Genomic DNA, 6000 nt, shown 5'->3' with positions numbered 1-6000 from the left:
TGTCAGCATTATTATTACTATGATTATTATTACTATTATTATTTAAGTAGTGGCCACATTTTCTTATATCTTACTATGAACACAACAAACCACTTTTCTGTTTGCTTTAGCAAGTAATTTTTAGAAGTAAGCTTTTCTTTCAACTCTTTTTCAAGGTAATACTCTCCTGTTCCTTATGGTGCAGAACTTTTATAGACCTCATATTGATTTTTTTCCTGTTTGCTCATCCTTGAACAAAGGAACATCTGCTGTGCTGGGCTCTAGCCAACAGTAGGGTGTACGGACTGCACTTGACCCCCACTTACTGTCCACATGAACACTTATAGACTCTCCCACATGGATGTTAAACAAAGAACAGGTTGACACAGCTTCTAGTTTAATTTTCAGAGTCTAGTGGAGATTCATAGAGTGCCCTTCTATCAAACTGAGGGCCTCCTTTCCTACCCTAGTTTCTGAAAAATAAGGGAAAAGATATATGTTCCAAATCAAAAGCTTTCTAAAGTGTGCTCCTCTGAGGTAGACTGAAGTATCAAACCAAAAGAGGCTCTTAAAATTTTTATTGTACAGATGGGAAATTTTGCATATGATTTGATTTGAAATAGAACTAAAGACTACAGTAATTTCTTAAAATGGCTTCAAAAGAAATACTTTATACATAATATAAATTCCCTTTGATCAGTTCTAGTGAATGTAACCCTGCAACACCTCCCCACCCCCCCATCCCCCTTTCAAACACACACATGCATGCACTGCTCAAAGCACATTCCAGTCATTTAGAAACTACCATTTTGGTGAAAAATCATGTTTCCAAATTTATACATCTTTATCTCCAGATATCCAGTAAGCTATGGCCGTGAAACAGTTATATCACGGGAAGTCATGATACAGTTGATGTGGAAGCAATTGCCTGGTCATCTCAGGATAATCTCATAGCATTAGGCTGGTAGCCACCCTGCTTTCTGGTTGGTGTAGACCCCAGGATTCTGAATTATGGAGAAGAGGTAGGAAAAAAGATGAAGGAGGAGGAGGAGATGAAAAAGAAGACAGAGGGGAGAGGAATTATAGTTGTATTTGTGATTTAATTATGCAGTGGGACTAATATGTATTAACTAGTTGTTACGTGCCTGGAAGTAGGTTGAGCACCTTATATACATTATCTCAGTCATTTTTACACACTCCTATAAGTATGCTAATCTCCATTTTACATAAATGGGAACTGAGAAGTAGAATTGATAAGTAATTTGTTCAAGACCACACACCAAGAAAGTAGAAAATCCAGGCAGTTTTCATTCAAATGCTTATCTTTCTTGTGTCTGGTTGTGATCCTTTTAACAGAAAGTTTTAAAAGTACATAATAGATGTGTTGGCCTCATGGTATTCTGATCAAATAAAACAATATTAGAATTAATACTGCCATAGTTTGAAGATAGTCACTAAACACTGAGTCAATGTTGTTATACATTAATTTAATGGGTGTATGCTATAAATGACATATAGTCAGTAGTATTGCTAAAAGTAAGAAAAATATTCTATTTGTATCACTCTCATTTGGAGGAATATGAAAACAAAAATTAAAAACTAAACATTCAACCTCTATTGACACTGCAAATATAATACATAGGAAAATAATTTTTTAAATGTAAGAAGAAACAAATGTGATATGTGAAGGACCTTTTCTTATTCATTTCTTTATTTTTAGCACCCAACAAGACTTGACCCATAATATTATTTAATAGTTACTTGCTGAACAAATGTATTATTTTTATAATTTAAAGTTTATGAAGTACTCATACATATTGTATCAAATGATCCTCTACACAAACCCTATGAGGCATATTCTGAAATGTTCTCCCCAGTTGAATTCCTTTTGCTTGCAAATCTTCTACACACAAATTTACTTTTCTCAATCTATTGGTCAACCACGTGAATACTGCTGTCCACAGGGGGGAGCTTCAAGATGGCAGAGGAGTAAGACGTGGAGATCACCTTCCTCCCCACTAATACATCAGAAATACATCTACATGTGGAACAACTCCTACAGAACACCTACTGAATGCTGGCAGAAGACCTCAGATTTCCCAAAAGGCAAGAAACTCCCCACATACCTGGCTGTGTGGCTGACAGGGTCATGGTGCCCTGGCCGGGTGTCAGGCCTGTGCCTCTGGGGTGGGAGAGCTGGGTTCAGGACATTGGTAAACCAGAGACCTCCCGGCTCCACGTAACATCAAACAGTGAAAGCTCTCCCAGATATCTCTATCTCAACACTAAGACCCAGCACCACTCAACAACCAGCAAGCTACAGTGCTGGACATCCTATGCCAAACAACTACCAAGACAGGAATACAACCCCACCAATTAGCAGAGAGGCTGTCTAAAATCATACTAAGTTCACAGATACCCCAAAACACACCACCGAATGCAGTCCTGCCCACCAGAAAGAAATGATCCAGCCACATCCACCAGAACACAGGCACTGGTCCCCTCCACCAGGAAGTCTAGACAACCCACTGAACTAACCTTAGCCACCGGGGGAAAACACCACAAACAATGGGAACTACAAACCTGCAGCCTGCAAAAAGGAGACCCGAAACACAGTAAGTGAAGTAAAATGAAAAGACAGAGAAAAATAGATGAAGAAGCAAGATAAAAACCCACCAGACCAAACAAATGAAGAGGAAATAGGCAGTCTACCTGAAAAAGAATTCAGAGTAAAGATGATCCAAAATCTTGGAAATAGAATGGAAATAGAAATGATTAACAAGGACCTAGAAGAAATAAAGAGCAAACAAACAATGAGGAACAGCACAATAAATGAAATATAAAATTCTCTAGAAGGAATCAATAGCAGAATAACTGAGGCAGAAAATGGATAAGTGACCTGGAAAATAAAAAAGTGGAAATAACTACTGCAGAGCAGAATAAAGAAAACAGAATGAAAAGAATTGAGGACAGTCTCAGAGACCTCTGGGACAACATTAAATACACCAACATTCAAATTCTATGGGTCCCAGAAGAAGAGAAAAAGAAAGGGACTGAGAAAATGTTTGACGAGATTATAGTTGAAAACTTCCCTAATATGGGAAAGGAAATAGTCAATCAAGTCCAGGAAGCACACAGAGTCCCATAAAGGATAAACCCAAGAAGAAACATGCCAAGACATATAGTAATCAAACTATCAAAAATTAAATACAAACAAAAAATATTAAAAGCAGCAAGGGAAAAACAACATACAAGGGAATCTCCATAAGGTTAACAGCTGATCTTTCAGCAGAAACTCTGTAAGCCAGAAGGGAGTGGCAAGACATATTTAAAGTGATGAAAGGGAAAAACCTACAACCAAGATTACTCTACTCAGCAAGGATCTCATTCAGATTCAATGGAAAAATTAAAATCTTTACAGACAAGCAAAAGGTAAGAGAATTCAGCACCACTAAACCAGCTTTACAACAAATGCTAAAGGAACTTCTCTAGGCAGAAAACACAAGAGAAGGAAAAGACGTACAAAAACAACCCCAAAACAATTAAGAAAATGATAATAGGAACTTACATACCAATAACTACCTTAAATGTAAATGGATTAAATACTCCAACCAGAAGACATAGACTGGCTGAATGGATACAAAAGCAAGACCTGTACATATGCTGTCTACAAGGGACCCACTTCAGACCTAGGGACACATACAGACTGAAAGTGAGGGGATGGAAAAAGATATTCCATGCAAATGGCAATCAAAAGAAAGCAGGAGTAGCACTTCTCAAATCAGACAAAATAGACTTTAAAATAAAGACTATTACAAGAGACAAAGAAGGATACCACATAATGATCATGGGATCAATCCAAGAAGGTGATATAACAATTATAGATATTTATGCACTTAACACAGGAGCACCTCAAAACATAAGGCAAATGTTAACAGCCATAAAAGGGGAAATCGAAAGTAACACAATCATAGTAAGGGACTTTAACACCCTACTTTCACCAATGGACAGATCATCCAAAATGAAAATAAATAAGGAAACACAAGCTCTAAATGACACATTAAACAAGATGGACTTAATTGATATTTAGAGGACATTCAATCCAAAAACAACAGAATACACTTTCTTCAAAAGTGCCCATGGAACATTCTCCAGGATAGATCATATCCTGGATCACAGATCAAGCCTTGGTAAATTTAAGAAAATTGAAATCATATCAAGTATCTTTTCCGACTACAACACTATGAGAGTAGGTATCAATTACAGGGAAAAAAACTGTAAAAAATACAAACACATGGAGGATAAACAATACGCTGCTAAATAGCCAAGAGATCACTGAAGAAATCAAACAGGAAATAAAAAAAATACCTTGAAACAAAGGACAATGAAAACATGACGACCCAAAATCTATGGGATGCAACAAAAGCAGTTCTAAGTGGGAATTTTACAACAATACAATCCTACCTTAAGAAACAAGAAACATCTCAAATAAACAACCTAAACTTACACCTAGAGCAATTAAAGAAAGAACAACAACAAAAAAGAAAAACAAATTTAGCAGAAGGAAAAGAATCATAAAGATCAGAGCAGAAATAATTGAAAAAGAAATGAAGGAAACAAGAGCAAAGATCAATAAAACTAAAAGCTGGTTCTTTGAGAAGATAAACAAAATTGATAAACCATTAGCCAGACTCATCAAGAAAAAAAGGAAGAAGACTCAAATCAATAGAATTAGAAATGAAAAAGGAGAAATAACACTGACACTGCAGAAATACAAAGGATCATGAGAGATTACTACAAGCAACAATATGCCAGTAAAATGGACAACCTGGAAGAAATGGACAAATTCTTAGAAAAGCACAACCTTCTGAGCCTGAACCAGGAAGAAGAGAAAATATAAACAGACCAATCACAAGCACTGCAATTGAGACTGTGATTAAAAATCTTCCAACAAACAAAAGCCCAGGACCAGATGGCTTCACAAGCGAATACTATCTAACACTTAGAGAATAGCTAACACCTATCCTTCTCAAACTCTTCCAAAATATAGCAGAGGGAGGAACACTCCTAAACTCATTCTACAAGGCCACCATCACTCTGATACCAAAAACAGACAAAGATGTCAAAAGGAAAAATACTACAGATGAATATCACTGATGAACATAGATGCAAAAATCCTCAACAAAATGCTAGCAAACAGAATCCAACAGCATATTAAAAGGATCATACACCATGATCACGTGGGGTTTATCCCAGGAATGCAAGAATTCTTCAATATAGGCAAATCAATCAATGTGATAAACCATGTCAACAAACTGAAGGAGAAAAACCATATGATCATCTCAATAGATGCAGAAAAAGCTTTTGACAAAATTCACCATGCATTTATGAAAAAAACCCTGCAGAAAGTAGGCATAGAGGGAACTTACCTCAACATAATAAAGGCCATATATGACAAACCCACAGCCAACATCATTCTCAATGGTGAAAAACTGAAACCATTTCCTCTAAGATAAGGAACAAGACATGGTTGTACACTCTCACCACTCTTATTCAACATAGTTGTGGAAGTTTTAGCCAAAGCAATCAGAGAAGAAAAAGAAATAAAAGGAATACAAACTGGAAAAGAAGTAAAGCTGTCACTGTTTGCAGAGGACCTGATACTATACATAGACAATTCTAAAGTTGTTACCAGATATCTACTAGAGCTAATCAACGAATGTGGTAAAGTAGCCGGATATAAAATTAATGCACAGAAATCTCTTGCATTCCTATACACTAATGATGAAAACTCTGAAAGAGAAATTAAAGAAACACTCCCATTTACCATTGCAACCGAAAGAATAAAATACCTAGGAATAAACCTACCTAAGGTAGCATAAGACCTGTATGCAGAAAACTATAAGACACTGATGAAAGAAATTAAAGATGATACCAACAGATAGAAAGATATACCATGTTCTTGGATTGGAAGAATCAACATTGTGAAAATGACTCTTCTACCCAAAGCAATCTACAGAT

Source organism: Phocoena phocoena, chromosome 4 (assembly GCF_963924675.1).
Source record: "Phocoena phocoena chromosome 4, mPhoPho1.1, whole genome shotgun sequence".
Lineage (NCBI taxonomy): Eukaryota > Metazoa > Chordata > Mammalia > Artiodactyla > Phocoenidae > Phocoena > Phocoena phocoena.
This window is presented reverse-complemented; position numbering follows the sequence as displayed.